This window comes from Protopterus annectens, chromosome 8.part0, assembly GCF_019279795.1.
Source record: "Protopterus annectens isolate FY-2018-M chromosome 8.part0, PAN1.0, whole genome shotgun sequence".
Lineage (NCBI taxonomy): Eukaryota > Metazoa > Chordata > Ceratodontiformes > Protopteridae > Protopterus > Protopterus annectens.
Window position 1 is genome coordinate 659,326,159 of NC_056741.1, and position 18,535 is coordinate 659,344,693.

At 39.3% G+C, this 18,535-nt stretch overlaps 1 long non-coding RNA gene across 1 annotated transcript in view; it reads right to left on the reverse strand.

Annotated features, from left to right (window-relative positions):
• Positions 1–417: 417 nt before the first annotated feature.
• Positions 418–18,535, reverse strand: part of LOC122808969 — a 66,908-nt gene continuing 48,790 nt past the window's right edge. The window contains exons 4-5 of the long non-coding RNA XR_006365849.1: positions 2,299–2,348; positions 418–741 (exon numbers count right to left, since the gene is read on the reverse strand). This is a non-coding gene — a long non-coding RNA (uncharacterized LOC122808969). The remainder of the gene's footprint in view (positions 742–2,298; positions 2,349–18,535) is intronic.

Below are 18,535 nucleotides of genomic sequence, written 5' to 3' on the forward strand. Positions count from 1 at the left end.
GGTGCTTGCAGATCTAGTTTTAATTTTTCTGTTTTTTTTTATATTAGAACATTTTTCATCTAGATTTAATTGATCGATATGTATATTTTCTTTTTGGAAATGTTCCATATAGTGATTTCTATAGGCATCAAGACTGTCATCTATAGCCAAAACATTTTTCTTTTCTTTGAACGGAATATACGTTTAATGTTATTAGCTTTTGGTTGTATTTTGATTCTTGTGAATAAATTATGTAGATATTTGGGAGAAGTGGCCAAAGTACTAATTTTTAGTTTTTCTAAAGCTAAACTAGTTTATGTGTTAGAATTTTGTTGTATTTATTGTTTAATACTTCTACTTTCTTTTTCATCTCCAAATGATTTTGATTTTTTTCAGCTTTTACTGACAAAAGTTTGGATGTAGATCTAATAATTCAGAATCCCATTCTCTGATTTTTTTTTATACCAAGTTAGGGTTTTACCATATATATAAGCTTTTAATGCGTCCTGCTCTGGTTGATTTTGCTGAACCTGGAGTCACAATGACATGTCACTATATAACTGATGGATGTTTGCACACTGTTATAGTGCTGAATCGGTGGGCTATATGTATAGTAACCTGATGTTAATGTTGCTGAATTGCTTGCCACATTTGGTCACCATTCAGTCTGAGTGCTGTATCTGTTCCTGACATGCTTTTTGATCTTCATTGTCATCTGCTGTGCAGTTCCAAGGATGCGTAGTGGATATTCTCCATGTCTGCCTGTAAGGTAAAATCCAGGAAAATACAACAATCACAGAGTGGCTGGATCAGATAAAGAGTAAAACCTATTAGTACAATGTTGTATTAAGAGAATTAGGATGTGAATAACAATGTATTAGGATATCATCATGCAGCATACATTGTTTATTTAATCAAATACAGTTAGCTAAACAAATATACATAAATAAAACACCAGATACATGTAATGCAGAGGCTATAATGCCTTACTGCTTACATGACTACTTACATTGCTTAATTTCACTTTTATTTGTTTAATAACTGTGTACCCAGGAATATTTAATGACCTCCATGACCCATGACCCAGGTCAGTGGTCACAGCATTAAAAAGATTCATATATCAAATCTTACAATGAATATTAAACATGAATACACAGGTTCAGGGTTTACAATCAATTACTTATGGCAGAATGACAGAGGTCTATGTACTTATGATTATTGACTTGACCAATTGAGCAGTTCAGTGAAGCAAAAGGCTAAATGACTAAAGTTTGTAACACTTGGGTACTGACATTCACAAACTGATTGCTTGTTCTGCAATACCACTAGTTTGGCATCTGCCATTTGTGTGACTGCTAACCTGCATCAAGGATGGCTGCCCCCATTGTCCTGCCCAAGTTACACTTCTGAAGTTAGGTATCATTTAGGTAGAACATGCCTTATGTTTAGATTTAAATGATATAGAGTTATGGAGTACTGTATTGGTTTATGTTTACGAAAGAATATATATATATATATATATGCAAATACATAGCACACCCGTAATACAAAAGCACTTCTGGTGTATAATCTTAAACCTAAGAGGCTTTGAAGGTGGTTTTACTGGTTCAGAGCTTGAATATGAAGCATCAGCTTGCTATGCTTGTTCTGTGGAGCACAATGAAAATACCCTGATTGAAACTCAGATAACTTGGGACTGACTACATAACCAGGAGCTGGACTTTCCAGCTGACGATGATAGGGCTGAATGGCTGGTGCCATCCACACTGATAAGTATGAGACAGCTTGGTGTGTTACAATACTGACTCCTGGTGGAGGCTTACTATTCCATCAGAAGTAGTGCAAAGGACATGAGTAGGTAATAAGCAAGATGTGCATATGCACACTGTAGCCAGGCTTGGTATAAGTCCAAAAGTATGTAGATGTCAGTAAAGCCACCATTGTTGGGATCACCTTTGTCCAAGGTGCTGTGCTGGAAATCTGTAGGTAGTTCAGGAAAAACCTGATACATGCCTAAGTGAGTTCTGCTCTCGTAGATCAGAATTATCAGGGAGAAGAACAAAGTTGGAAACCAACAGATGCAGGGAAACAGGATAAATAAATAAATAAAGAAGGTGTCATCTAATGATCCATGATTAGATACAAGTTACAGAGTTTTTGGCAGTCATCTATTTGCCCTTGTTAATGTGGGAATAAACAGAGAAAGATACATAGAGAGACAAACAGATATATGTATAAATATTATCTATGCTATAAGTTTTAAATGACTTTACAATGTTGAAAGCATACCTGATTGAAGTCTGTCTTTAGAATATTTACCTTTGTTGTCTGTTTCATTTTATTTCGTTTCTTTCCCTTCTTTGCACTACCTACATTTATAAAATGAAATAAAATAAAATAAACTTTCTGCAATCTATAAAATAAAAAAGTTTGATTAACTGTCTTGACAGTTTATATTACCAGATTTGTATTACTGTTCTTATTAATATATACTTCTTGGGCATGAATGAAGTCTGTTAAACTTAACTTTTCCCTTTTTTTTCTTTGTTTCTTCCTCTAAGCCTGCATTTGCATTTTTTATTATAATTGTCCTTTATTACTTAAACCAATCATTTACCTTGCTCTGCATTGTACTATATTAATCGCTTTTGCTGAAATAGATGCTTAATCCAGTCATTTCCCCTTCCATTTCTTAAAGATAACACTAACAAATCACATTTTTTTGCCTTTTATTCTTCTCATAGTTGTCTTTGTACGCTCTCCTCCTTATTCATCATGACTCCTCCTTTTGTATCTCTGACATATTGCTAACATATCTCATTTTCTTCCTTGCTATCTTTCTTTCTTATTTCTGTTCTCTATTTCCTTTATTTCTACCACATTTTGTCATTACCTACATTTTATTATCCATATTCATGGGTCTATATTTGAACATCGACAAAGCCATTAAGTGAATGGCTTTATAATCGAAAATGCCAATAAAAGAACTTACATTTGTGGGGGGCTGTGCCCCCCATACCTCCCGCTAATTATATAAACCAACTCTGAGATAGCACTACAGTGAGGAAAGGGCAAATTTTCCGATCTTCACTGTACCGCGATCTCACAAAACATACTTCTATTAACATCATTTTCATGTATAAATCTATTTGATTAATGGCTTTGTCGATGTTCTAATATAGACCCCATATTCATCACTAATTATTTCTTTCATACCCGATATTATTCTCTATCCTGCTTATGGGAGATTTTACCTGGGAGACTCCCTTCTTGCATCCTGTGTTATTTCTACAGTTGGAGGTTTTCCCTTATCTCATAATTATATTTCATTGTTTTGAGACATTGAGGTGAGAGCAGGTCATAGTAATCAAGATAGCAGAATAGATCTCCAAACTCAGTTGTTTTAACACAGAAATCAATGTCTTGTCTCATGTGTTGGGGATATCTCATATTTATGCTACATTTTTCAAATGAAAACAAGCCAATTCAGATTCAAGCAAGCTCGGGCTACAGTATTAAATGAGCAACTCAACAGCAAATAGAAAAAAAAATGACTGCTAGAAAAAACTATAACTGACCAAATGACTTTTTCATATTTTCTTTTGAACAACTCTTTGGATTCATCATAGAGAACATTAAAATCAAAAATAGAACACAGGACATAAACTACATAATTCATTTGATTCATAATCGAGTATGAGTTCCTGCATTTTGCTTACTGATATCTTCCTTGCCAGTGGTCATGTCATATATGTGCCTCACACCTTTCAGGAGTCATTACATATTTCACTGCTGAAAACCAGCTGTCAGGCTGTTGTAAGTCTTTCTGCTGTAGCAGTCATAAATGAAGAGTTTTCCTTTGTTTCTTTTGTCTGGAAATTTCTTGTTGTGATTTAAGGATGTCAGCTAATACTTTGAGTTTAAACCTTAGGTGGTCACCAGATTTTTTTTCAAACAAGTAATGGTTCAAAAACAAAACATACGTGAGCACCTTTCAGCACTCCATAAACTATTTGCACTTCTTACATGTATGTCTTATTTTAATTATATGTAGGTATTTAATCACAAATCGCAACAACTTGAATTGTGTTATAGATAGATACTCAAAGCTGTCATGACTGGGTTTACAACAATTAAAAAAAATTAAAAGGTGTAAAGCCACAAGAAATTAAAGTCTCAAAACAGTGATACTCCAAAGGTCATAAAATGCACAAAAGCAATTATCTGTAGAGGACAAATCCAATCCTACCCCAAAATGTGGGTGCACTTCCCCTACATAAAAATCTCTAAATATGTATCCAAACTAAATGGTAAAATGGTCACTGGCAAACCATTCAGTACAAAATGTAAGAGACACTCAGCCAAGCTAGTGTCTTCACTGTATAAACTAAAACAACACTCAAAGTGTAAAAACTAAAAACCAAAATGAAATAAAAAAATGCCACCACAAGTTGCTCGCACGACACCGGATTTATTGACTAAAAGCAGTAAAAGCAAATAAAACAATTAAAACACTAAGCACTTTCATCTTTTATAGTCAAAGGGCTTCATCAGTGTCTTCACTGTGTTGCACCTTAAACCTCCTATAGTGGAGGCCTTTGGGATATATGCAAATGATTTATAAGGCCATACTAGTGTTTCAGCTAAATGGCTTCTGAATGCCCATGACTTTTACTTCTTATTTCCTTAAGTAGCAGTACGTTTGCAAATCAATAACTTCATATGTTTCCTCTTGCAAGTTTATATCTTGGATTCTCTAAAGAGGTTGCTAACAACAGATTGTGAAATTTGACATTAAGCACTGTTTATAGAAAATATATGAGAAATGCCTACATAATCTCTTCTCTTTTCACTGGCAACATCTACTTCACTTCATTCTCTAATTCTTACAGCTTGCTCTGGCATGTAGTAAGTCATGAGCAACAAGCTACTTAGAATCTATAAAGTGTATTATTTCCTTCAGAAAATATACCTTTAAAATGCAATCCTTTTTTATTTAGTTTATATATACAATGTTCGTTCTAATGTAATTGTTTTTTCACTATTCTGTAATATTTGTACTTAATATAACCTAAAACCATGACTGTAATCTTTGCTTGTATTTGGAGCTTTTCTCCCCAGGACACCATTGAAAATGGGTTATTTTTTGGCCCAATGGACTCTCCTGGTAAAACAACTACAAATAAATAAATAAGTAAATATAATATGCAATACATCCATGATTATGGAGTGAAATTTATTTTACAATCAGAATAAGCCAGCATTAGCTTACTTAACAAAAGTATTGGTAAACTTGAGGGGACAGATGCTATACACTTGGGGTTATGGCAATCAAACTTCTTGAATGCTACTAGGTTATTAGATTGGCAATCTAAGAAGAATGTTAGCTGGTGATTTTTTTGTGTATGTGTTTTTTGTTAAAGTCATTGCTTCTTTATGCACTGGTACAATACATTTTACTGCCTAACAGTACTAGGTTACATTTCTTTCGACTGTCCAGATTTTCAAAGAGTGACCAGATTTTTTTCAAATATTTTTGGAATGTTCCAAATAAAATTTGTGGTTTTCTTTCAAATCATTGAGGACTGATATCACTGAATAATGACAAACATTTCAGTTTTAATGTTTTTCAGAAAATGCATGCTAACACAGAGCCTATTATCCTACCAACTTTCTAAGTTTATAAAGCAATCATTTTTAGCTTATGTTCTCCCAATAGTTTTGGCTTTGCCCAGATTTCTTGTACTATGATGTTGAGAGGTATGCTTCGTTAGTAGGTTTCTGATTCAGTTACCTTCTCTAGGTGCCTGTCCTGAAACAAATAACTCAACAGCAAGTACTCGCTGATAAGCAAATCACTTTATTCCACATAAGAGGCATAGTACAGAAAGACGGGTTTCACAATTAAAATACTTGCATCATTTTAAGACAATCAGACTCCATGTTTAAATACTCTGCTATAGACATGCAATAACAAATAGCATACCAAATTACTCCATTTGAGCAAGTTTCATCAATGGACAGCAAGGATGTCCCACAGTGCTATAAGATTCATTTGGTGACACTTTAACAAATGATATTTTTAATCATGTAAAATAAAGCGAAATATTCCTGTCACCTGTGTTTAAATATTTCTTCTCCCTGTCATGCATCAGAGACTAAAGAAACTGTAATATGACAAGAGTTTTATGTTGCTTCCAAAGAATAAATTTTTGTATAGTTAACATTTTATTATAAGAAAATGATAAACAATAAAGCAGGAATATGTGAGTACTTATGTCTATATGTAAACACTTACTGAGTGTTACTTCCAGTCATGTAAAATGAAAGTGAAATGTTTCTTCTGTCCACATGTGATTATTGTTCACTACCCATTGTCAGATAATAGCATTTGTAAGACCATCAAGATCATACTGCTGTGCATTACTTCCCCTAGTGATTCAGCAAACTGGAATTAATTCTGCCTTCAGGTGTCAAATTTTACTAACACTCAATGTGTGTGGTTGTACAAATACCATATTTTATAATAAATATATCATAAATATCATACATTTTATGTAAATACCAAAATATATAATATAATATATAAATACCATATAGTACACACACACACACACACACACACACACACACACACACACACACACACACACACACACACACACACATGTATATATAGGATCCGGACACATGCTCGACTAGAATATGTCCAAATCACAAAACATCGAACACACATACACGAAAGCGCTTAACATCGAAAAGCACTTCTGTGTATGTGTGCCTGTTTCGTAGATCGGACTACAGTGCGAGTAAGGGAAAATTCCCTTTTCCCCACTGTAGTGCGATCTCGGAGTGAGAATATTAAAGTAGGGGGGTGTGGGGGGTACAGGCAAAGCCCCCCTGCAGAAACGTAGATTTTTTTTTTTGAACTACACATACACGGAAGTGCTTTTCAGTGTTAAGTGCTTTCATGTATGTGTGTTTGATGTTTTTTGATTTGGACATATGCTAGTCGAGCATGTGTCCTAGACCCATATATATATATATATATATATATATATATATATATATATATATATAATACACACACACATCTATATCTATATATATATATATATATATATATATATATATATATATATATATATACATATATAGCTATAGATATAGATATAGATAAAGATATATATAGATATATATGGATCTACTTCTACTTACCAAAATCCCACTTTGTCGAACTTCATAATGAAGAGATGCAGTTGCCGAAGATGTAGTTTCACAAACCCCTATATCACCATAAAATAACTCCAGGAATTTAACCATGATGTTATATGTTACTTCCCATAAACATCTTGCCCACAGATATAATAAATTCCATGTAGACATAGTGTTGAGCCTAAACAAAAGTTACATTGTCCATGTATGCTGTTTCCACTTGGTAGCACTCCATGCATATTAATGATGGCACATTGCTACGGGAAAGCTGTGGAACACGATTATTGAATCAGTGTAGGGAGTGTGTCACTAATTGTGTCTGCAGATGAGTAACACAACCCCTGCACTGTCCAAGTGCATTATATCAATGTATTTATTTTTATTGTGATTAAATTTTTTTTTTTAAGTTTGTAAGGCACGCCGCTCAGCACAGCAATTAACACGTGCCACACATCTAAAAATAGAACCTGGATGCATTTAAATTATGATTCAAAGGTCAAGTTTAAGCATAGCTTAGTGGGTTTGCTCAGAGTGGCATGGTGCTCATCAGTGCTTAAAGTTAGCTCAGAGGTATATGGAAAAGTATAGCAGCATTCCACATAGCCAAGTGATTAGAATTACAGCCTTATGTGCAGTAGGTGCAGGGTTTGAATACATGGAAGGTAAATTAAGCAATTCATTTTGAAATATACATTATGCCAATTATTTTTAAATCATGCTCTGATGTGCTCAGCTAAGTTTTGCTAACCCTTGCTAAGCCATAATAAACACTGCTTAAACAACCTCTCTTTAGCCACTGCTTAGTAGTGCTTGGCATTGCTTGGCTGTGCTTAGCTGGTTTGCAAACTGCTAAGCACTGCTAAGCATTGTCAGTTTAAGGGCTGCTCAGCTGCACTGGTTTGCGTGGTGCCAAGTGACACAGTGCATTTTTCAAAAATTGCCCAATGGTGTGTAAGAGTAGGAAAACAGACTATATTAAGTGCTGCAGGCAGGAATATAGCATAACCAGTTAAAGTTTGAACTGTGCAGGAACTGTGGCAAGTACTGGAGAGGGTGCATGAATTGTGCAGGAACTATGGCAGGTATTGGAGAGGGTGCACACTTCTGGGCAGACTTTTGGACATTCAGGCATCCAGGATCATGGCTGGACTCCTGGTGAAAGACCATGAAGATCGGCTGCTGTAGGGGCAGTTCCAGGGCTAAGAGTACAAGGGAGAGAACTGTGACCAGCTGGCATGTGATCTCACCAGTGCTATAGGTATCCCCACATAGGTGAGGAGGTCTGTCACCACTATGATGACCTGAAGCATTGTAAGGGGGATCTTCTGGACACCTGGGTCTGAGAAGCTCAGGCTGGGAATGCCCCACAAGTTTGTAAATACTGCTAGAATTGTTTTGCCAATACCTAATCTGAATGTTTGATAGATAGGTATGCATAATGGTGTGCTTCTCTCCCTACAGCTGCTGAGGAGACAGCTTGCAACCTTGAGGGCATGCAGGGCACTCAACCAGTTTGCACTGTGAGTCTGGTGAGTACAGATTAATTTGCAATCTATAGTCGAATAAGCAAGAAAGAGTAAAGCATTAACTACCAGTAGGTACATACAGTAAAGATTTGTGTATTGCAACGAATGTGGATATAGCCCTGTACTGCAATAAGTGACGACTGCGAAGTATAGTGCAATAAACAGGGAAGACTAAAGCATTGACCCTGATAATGTAAATGAAATAAAGTTACTACAGCAATAATTGTGGGATTACAGCTGTATTGGAACACCTGCATTATATCAGCTGTTGTGCAATAAAGACTCAAAACTATACCATTTACTACATACAGGTATCCCTAATAAAGCTGTGTTGTGCCATATGTCTTGAATTAGGGCTATTTTGCATGAAATTGATTATGACAACTGCTATGAAATAAAAACACAAAGGAATGCCACTAGCTGCCTTAAGGCATAGCTAATAAAGAGTGTTATGCAATAACTGTAGATTCACAGCTGTAGTATAAGAAATGCATTATCACACCTGTTATGCTGTAACATCTGAAGTAATACCAGTAATACCCAAGGTATATTGTGTATATCAGGATTGTCTTGTGCTAACCATTGCATTTCAGCTATATGCATTCATGCTCTGGGATACGGTGCTGCAGGCAAGTATGACAGTGTAATAGCTCTAGACTGCAAATATACTACAATCTGCAACTGTATAAAGGTGAGCTAGACAACCCAATAATCTGATATGGTTTGTAGACTTCACAGATATTTCCACCTATTACCAGTATGCTGTGTACACCTGCATTCTATGTAGTAATGTATAGTTTACCTAGTATCTCTGTCATGCATGAATCTCATGCATGTTTGTTCAACTGTCATTGCAATCTAGTATAAAACTGTAGTACTATTACCAGGTCATATTTTGTTTCCAGGTGAGCTCTATGCAAATATCAGTCAGTCAGCAGTGGCTCAGTAGCTCATTTTATTAAATGCCTCTGTCTCAAGCACATTTTGCCACACACAGACCTGGGTTCAAATCCAGTGCCATATAGTAATAAATATTACTGAATCAGTTTGTATTGATGACAGATGTTCCCTCCACAGGAAATGCAGGTAAATGGATGAAGTAGCCCTTATTATGAGTAAATAGTGTGTGTGTTTAGATGTAACAGACTGTTAAGAGCACTGACCAGGAATGTGATAAGACTTCATAAAATAAAGGCAAAATGTACTATAGTAATAAAAGAAAATAAAATAAATAATATGTGTAATCTTGGTATGACTGTATGCCTGGGGTGTTTGTGAAAGTTTGCTGGAGTTCTATACCCATGCATGCCAAGGACTGCATGATAGTTGTTTACTCTCTGTAGTGTACACATCCATGTCTCTCAAGTGTCAGACTGTCACAGACTGTAAATAGTGTTGTGTAATCCCTCTGTTACAGCTGTATCATTGACATGATTCTGTCAGTAGCACAGTCACACTACATCAGTCTACAATACAGCTTGGTAGTTATATAAGTCCACCTATGTGTAAGTGTTCTCTGTAGATGTGTACTTGCAGGTGTTATTGCTTGGCCCATACTGTCCCATGTGGATAGCTTGAGAGGTATGTATGTGCTACAGCAGCTATAGAACACTGTTAAACATGAATGAAAGACAGACCTGTAGAGTATATAGCAGTATTGTTGTAAACTTTATAGCCTATACCAGTATTAATACACTGTATTTCTCTCTATCCCCACCCCTTATCTTCATCTAAATGTATTATTGTTATACACTGGTTATGGTTACTATTAACATATGTTGTTCTCTAAAATTTATTTTGGGGCATGTGTTTTATTATTGTTATATATTACAATGGTTGCATATTAACATATCTTGTTGAATTACCAATGTTTTTAGCCTTATGCAGTAACTGTTAGTGGTGTGATGTTGATGTGCTGACTGTATGTTATTTATTGTTGTATTCATATAATATGCATTGATGTCTTAATGGGTTATTTCCAGTGTTCTGGCATGCTGTTATAACTAACAAAATGTTTTGTTTATAACTAACCTAAACACATTGCTATGCCTCTATCAAGACAGCATGTCAGGCAAGGATGGTTCCTGCTGATCCGCCTACCCTACCTCATCTGTCCATAGTACCGGATCCTAGCACATCTAGGACCCAAACCAGTGGTGCCCTTTCTGCTGGCCCTGCCTCAGGATCCCCCAGGAGCAGTGGTGGAGTGCAGGATTGAGGGCAGACATGACAACCTGGAAGCCCTGGTGCCTAGCCTTCAGCACAGCCACCTTCAGAGCAGTGAAGGAGCAGTGTTGACTGCACATAGGTGGGGAGCTCAGTCATGCTGTTGCCATCTGGAGGCACATGCATCTCTGAATCCACAACATCATCCCTATCCAAGGTGTTTAGCCCCCTCATGTCACACACCATCCCTGTCTGCTGTCTTGTCTGTCTTGTCTGTCTGCAATTGCATCCTCTTCTACCCAATTTACCTCCGCACATGTACGTACATCCCTTCCCCAACATTCCACTCTATCTTTAAAAAAATGTGTACCTGTCTCACAAAAAAAATTGTCCCTTGCATAGCTCTCCATTTTGCACATGTGTCCACTGGACACAACTAATTAGGTCCAATTGGCTTGACAACACATTTATGTTGTCCTCACCCGTCTATACGGGGTTTGAGGGTCCAAATTCATGTACAAAATCTGTAAAAACTGCACAGCTGTTGCTGTACAATAAATGGAAAGCTATGGTCCTTTCCTATACCCCTCCTGCATAACCATACCCACCTTACAGTATGTTTTTTACCCTGCTTGCCCCCATTTCACCACTGTCCTATCAACCCTTTTTTCTGCTCATTATTAATTTTTGTTGCGGATTTGCGCGGAGCTAAGCAGCACAACACGCAAACCCGAGCACACCTTCTTAAATGTACCTAAAAGGGCCTTGATCTTATGTGTTTCTCACAGTGTTAGGCACATCTGCAAAATAATCACCCCTGTCATGGCTCAAACCCACACCCCTGTTAATTACACCACAGTACATTAGCCCACTAGGCCACTCAGCTCTGAATTAAAACATTTGTTTCCAGCAAAATATTCTGATCACCACTGACACACTGCAAGCACATATAATGGGGAAAATGGGAGTGTACCTCGGACTGTGTTGCAAACACTACACTAGTACACAGCCAAATAAATAATAATGAGTATATGTGAGGCCTGGGATAGCAAGCATACCTGTCAACTATACAGATTGTTGCAGAATGTCCAGAGATGTGCCCCGTAGTTTTGGCACGGTTGTCATACAATCACATTTTTCATTGCAAAGTAGTGGCAAGTCATTAAAGATTGAGGTTAGAAAATAACAATATATATTTCAGTTTTACACTTCATACCCTTCAGAAGACACATGATAATGCAAAACCTGTTAATTTATCAACATTCCAAGTTTGTAAGAGCAGTATTTATAGATTGTCCCTATTTTTGAGCCTTTGTCCCACTTTTATTTATGGCTTTGTCCAGATTACTTGCTCTAAGAGATTGAGAGGTATGATAGCAGGTAATTGTTCCCTTTTATCAGCAACATCTTTAAACACACCTGCTAAGGCAGCAATGGCAAAGTACACATGTACAACTGGCACCTTACTGCACATCAACTGCCTGTGAAAGCCATGCACATAATGGTGGATGCAGACAGTGTGTGTCACAAGCTAGCACTAACTCAGTAGCTTAGTCTGTTAAATGCCTTGCATGTAGTATATTTTGCCACCCACAGGAGTATGAATCCAGTGTGTTGCACATCAATTATATTCTTGTTAACACAGCAAGTAATGACTGACTTGTGCAATTTTAACCCACACAGGTTGCTGCTACTCCTTTAACTGCTACCCATGCTTGTGAGTCAAAGGCCTGTAGGTAGGGAAACACTGCACATATTTGTATAGCCAAACTATATGCCACCTACTACTCTGTGACTGGCACTGTTACATAACAGATGTACCTTATGCACATGCCTCAATTGGACTGTAAAGGGTACCCTTACACTGGCTCTGCTCTGATGACACAGCTGACACTGCTGCCTTAGTTACACATACAGCTTGATGTCCTGCAAAGAGTTCACAATCCTCTTATGTGCCCTACGCTACAGCAGCAGCTGCAGCCTGGAGGTTATGCAGCTGTATGTTAAGCTAGCTGCTACAGACATACCATACCTCACAACCCCTTAGAACAAGGAATCCAGATGCAAGCATAAGTAAAGGATGGGGGGGGGGCAAAGTTCCAGCAACAGGGACATGTTTCACAGTTTGCCCCTACAAAGATAGTGAGCTGAGAGAATAGCCACTGCTGCATTAGCATGCATAGTATGATGGGTATGGTGTCTGACATTCACATGCCTCCCTCTTCTTACTGACTTCAACCCACAATGTTTACCACTGAATTGCCAGATAATCACAATGTCATGGGACAATGGCCAAACATATCATGCAAAACTGTGGACACACCTCAGAAATCTCAACAGTGGACAGTATTTGTACCTACCCTCTGTGATGCTGTAGTCTCCACATCATACTAATGTCCATCTCAAAGAGTAAGAAAGGGGCCAAGGCCTAGATGAAGGCCTTAAATATTCCACTGGGTTGCCATGTCACTGGCTAATGAAAATGCAACCAAGCTGTTTTGGATGCAATTAGCAAGTCTGAGCCACATATTGGTGCACAGACAATTACCTGTTAATGAGCATTACCTACAAAAGGCAATCAACTGCGAACAGGTCTGTATGTTGTTTTGCTCATACAGACAATGGATTTGCAAGTTCTTTGCAGAGGAACACTTCAAAAAAGGAGGACTTCACTCTACCAGGTATGTAATAGATGTCCCCATATAATGGGATGCAGATGGTAGGATGGATATGGAGAACAGGGATTACAACAGTAGGTCTGTCATTTCTGTGGTATTGACATGTTGGTGATACTCTGTTGTCCAACAGCTACAGGCATGCCTCTCAATTGTCCCTGTTTTGAGTCAAATCCCAGCTCTGCCCTTGTTACTCCCTCTTACAATGGTCGGCTGTTGTAGGAAAGCTAGTGGAGTCTGTGTTAAACATAGTGACACTTAGTAAGAGTGCAGACTCCTGTAACATCACACAATGTACTGTCATTCACAACCTCTCAGTCTGTCAATGCCACACATAAATAGTGCTGGCATTATACAGGTGTCCCTAACTGTCCCTGATGTACCCTGGCTAGGTCACTGTTTGTTGCCATTTATCCTCATTGGTTGAGAGCTATGGCTAACATACCTGTCAACCCCTACATCAGGGATTTGGTCATAGCCATAAGTAATGGGGGAACACAGGCCCAGCCTCAGTGACAGGGGATACATATTGACCATACAACGTAAAACTATGAATACACTAACAGATATTACTGTAGCATATGTGTTTTCTGAGGGATCTGGTGTGCGATAGCCAAATTCCCTATTGTCCATCAACGACCATCAAAGAATGGCCAACCATTTGTTAAACATCCGCATGTTTGTGCTAAAAGAAGCACATTCATGGGGTACACATTCACAGTCTGCAAACATCTGTGTAGTGGAGAGTTGGGATGCCTACAGGGAACATATACTACAGCAGGTTTGCATTGCTGTCTGTCATTCTGGCACACTGCTGTTGGCTGGACTTTCCCCATATAGTTGTTGTAATATCACACAGCTATGTGTCTGACAGTGGCTGTATGACATATTAGTGGGAGCTAGCCCATAGGGGACACACCACAGTAGACTGTAGTGATGAGTGTAGAGACATAAAGCAGAATCTGTCATGACACACAGGGACACACCAAGTATTATGACTATCTTGATGATAGCTGCACATGTAGTATGTTGATAGACTGTGGAATATGATATGTGAGGTACCAGTGACTAGTGCAGGCTGTTTTGTTTGTGAAGGGGCTGTACATAGTGGATGCCAACATATCTGGTCCTGTAATGTGTCCCCTTCTTGCCGTCTTTCAGGAACAATGTATCACAGGAGGCATCCCCCATTTACAGCTGCTGAGAATGCTGTTATCCTGGATGGCCTCAGACTGCATCATCACAGTCTGCTTTCAAGGGATAACCAACATTGTGACCTGCATATAGCATTGTGGGGTGCTTCCACAGCCAAAATCACCAACTAATAAGAAAAAAATCCACTACACCGCCAAAAGATACACCAGCCATTTATTACATCAAAGACATAGTGTGTGCTTTCACACATCATTCCATGGGCTTCTTCAGAGTAAAGTGCCTTTCTTTTTGTCCACTCTGATTTTCTTTTTTGTCAGGTGAAATCTTTATATCACATCCAAGTATAACAGATTTGTCTTACAAAACTGTTCAAATTGGTAACAAAATGCAGCCAGTTAGCATTCAGCACTTTACTCTGAAGAAGCCCACAGAATGATGGTTGAAAGCGCTCAGTATGTCTTTGATGTAATAAAAGGGTGGTGTATCTTTTGGCAGTGTCGTGGATTTTTTTCTTATTAGCATTGTGGGGTGACCTTGTTAGGACGGCTAACCAAAGTAGACATCAGGACAGGACCTACGAGTATATCCGACACAGGGCCATAGATATGCTCAATGCCACACGTCAAAGTGAAGCTGCTGTGGCGGGGATCGTGCTGCCATTGGTGAAGGGTCTACAACAGAACAACCACTCACAGCCACAGAGGAATTCCTGGCAAACCTAGAATCAGCCACTAGTTTTCAGGCATCTATCTCATACATCCTGGAGGTGGGTGCAACAGTGTCCACATCAGAGGACCATCCAGGTAAGCTTACTTTGTTCACCAGTGTAATACTGTATCAGTCATTGTGTCAGGCTCTGCAAACCAGTACATGGGTGTCAGGTCTATCTGCATTGGGGGGAGTTTTAGTGCACAGTTGTGCACACATACTCAGAATTTCAGCAATGTAGGCAGTATCACATTAGCTACTTTACATGTGGATATATGCACATATTACCCTCTAACAGTGCAACAGCTGGTATTGCTGACAATCCCTCTCCTTCACATTTTCAGAGGTACGTCAGGTGTGGCCAGAGTATGTGGACTGTACCTGATGAGTGTGATACTGCTGTTTTATGGCTTATATATACCATATAAACAATACAGACTGCCATTTTGCCCAAGGCACAACTGTTATGCTTAGCCATAGTGTAATAGTTGTATGTTCCATATTGGAGCAGTTGACTACAGTGCATACAATGGATAATTACAGATGTGTATTTCTTCAGACACTAACACATTTGCAGTTATAGTCATGAAGATGTATGGAGGAGGCAATGACTCCAGGATGCCTGTTCACTCACTATATGGAGATGGTACATGCCTGTGGTAGTGATACTACAGTAGGCATATCATTCTCATGATAGGTGTACTGGGTATTATGTGTAGTGCTATCACATACACTGTAATACTGTGTACCACACAGGCATAGTATACTGGCAACATTCATTGGCTGTAGCTGAAGTGCATGTTAGAAAGGGCCTGTCTTGTCTGTGTATGTTGTGTGTTTGTATGTTGTGCATGCGATGTGTGACTGGTAATGCAGTTGTGTCTCCTCATCTGTATGAGTCTGTGTAGATTACCATACATAATAGTGCATGTAATGTACTGACTTTGTCTTCCTCCTCAAAGATGAATGGGGTGGTTGGAGTCTGTTCCCCTCTGAACCTGATGTCAGTGTCACATCAGGCTCTGATGATGATGGTGGCCATAGTGAGGCAGAGGTGGGGTTGTTGGGGGCTGAATCTGTTCTAGAGGTTGATATCCCTCTTCTGCCCCATTGTCCCTGCACACAGTCAGTATGCCCACACATACCCAGTCCTCAGAGGCCACAGATATTGGACAATCACATGGTTTTGGCATTGAACAGGACAGTATGATAACTATGACATCAGTGAGTGTAGACATTGGCTATAGCTAGACAACTGTTGAGGTCTCACACAGGTAGATTGATAGGGGTGCTGAAAGAGGGACTGCTGTCCATCCGCCTCCTGTCACAGGTGTCACATCACGGGTCACTTGCTGAATGTTTTGGGCCATTATGGAGGCACAGGGTCATACCAAACGCAACATCAGATGGATGCTCAGAGTCATGGATGCAGCACAGTCTGACATCCATTACTGCCTCCACCACATTGGTAATGCCATGGATCATTTCAGTATCCATCTTTGCCCACACATTGTCTGTGCTGGAACATCTGGTTGGGGTAGGGCATCAGGCACATGGACGCAGGTCAGCAACACCATCTGCTTAGAGACCACATGTCCATGCACACTCATGCTCCCGTAGTGGCAGGTCCTCCAGCGCTACAGAGGGAAGTGTGCTGTCCACACCACAATGTGGCAGGCCATAGGCACATGGTCCTGGGTGGTCCTGTGGGGCACATAGGCAAAGTAGACAGCAGTCACCATCAGGTATTAGCAATGCATCTGACCTTGGGCATGGTGGTGCCAGTGCCACTCCTGACAGAGCAGGTTCCCATGTTCATGGCCAGAGACAGTGAATTGTCCTCTTTACCATGTACGGTCCACAGATGTCCAACATACATACATGTAGGGCTTGACTGTGTACACATACACCCTGAAACATCACTATCACATGCAGGCCACCAACAGACACACATGGCACCTCTCCACGGCACATCTGACAAGCACTCCTTACTGACTCACACACATGCTGCCAACTGTATGGCACAGCCTAGGCCTCTGCACCCCCACACCACACCCTGTGCATGTGATGATATCTGTGCCACATCCCTGCTATCCCTGCCTTTGATGCAGGGACATGCAAATATGTGTCTGATGCACAGGGTGACTATATTACTTTCAATGTAGTTGTGTAGTGCAGTATTGTTATGCCATTGCAGCTGTTATAGGCCATGGCAGGTACTGTGTACTGGCGAGTGTCATGACAACACAGCAAACCTTGTGTATCTTAGGTGCATGCTGTTAGACTGGTAGAAGTGTGACAGAATGACAGGAGTATCATGGGCCGGTGTATGTTTCTGTTCTAGGGGTTTAAGTGGTTATTTTATGGACACATGGCAGCAGTATGGCAGCACAAGATGGCATGGCAGCACAGCAGAAATATGATGTTAGCAAAGTACAGCATTATTTGTGCATGGTTCCCTGGGTGCATATGTGTAGAAGGTCATGTCTGTGACAATGGGGGCAGCCAGCATAATTATGCATTTATACTTTGTGAGAAGTTCTGCTACCCTCTATACATGTCACCTGGGTTTTCTAACCGTACAAACCTAGATAGTGGTAGACATCAGTGATGCCTATATAGGACCTGGACCTTGTCACTGAGCTGTAAAATGCATAACCATTCCCCAGAAATAGCCCATATTGGCATGTGTGCATTGATAGCAGGGAATACATCTGTAACCACATGCTGGTGGGAGACTAGAACCCCTACGTATTTACTACTACACACTAGTTCACATGAGTTATCACGCATGCCATGGAGCTTATCTGAGTTTGGGTTGTCAGCTAATAGTTTTAGGGTGGATGACATCAGCAGGCCTTGTTGGGAAGGGCATTTAGAGGCCATCAGCTAGTCTTAGGCCCATAAAAATGCATAACCATTGCACAGAGATTGCCCATATGGACTTGTCTGTACTGCTGCAGATAGATACATGCATACACAGATGCAGAGTTGGCTGATATGAGATTAGAACCCCTACCTGTGTAGTAGTACACACTAGAGCTTTCAGTACTTATTGCATGTGACACAGATATTACTTGAAGTTAGACTGTCAGCCAATGCTGTTAAGGT